The following is a 358-nucleotide window of genomic DNA, read 5'->3' as shown; positions in this document are numbered from 1 at the left end:
CTAACCAGAGTATATTCAAACTAGCTTTAAGTGTTTCTCAAGAGAAATTCTTAATTAAAGCAAGAACAAAGAGTTTTTNTGAAGAATAACTAAATGCTACAAAATAACTCAAACTAAATTAAATGTATATGCGTTAGGAAAAAAAATAAAAATAAAAGAAAAAAAAATAAAAATGAGAATCAAAATATTCAAAATATTAACCGTAGTTCCCCGGCAACGGCGCCAAATTTGATAAGCTGTCGTTGAAGCTATCAAATTAATATTACTTTTCAAGGCAACTTCAGTATTGCCTAGTAGTATTTAAGAAAGTAGATAGGGCTAAAGTAACCCTAAGTCGTCTCCCAACGAACACGGAATT

The sequence above is a fragment of the Vigna radiata genome, unplaced genomic scaffold, assembly GCF_000741045.1.
Source record: "Vigna radiata var. radiata cultivar VC1973A unplaced genomic scaffold, Vradiata_ver6 scaffold_235, whole genome shotgun sequence".
NCBI classification, from domain to species: Eukaryota; Viridiplantae; Streptophyta; class Magnoliopsida; order Fabales; family Fabaceae; genus Vigna; species Vigna radiata.
The sequence above is the reverse complement of the archived record's forward strand: the minus strand, read 5'-3'. Positions refer to the sequence as shown.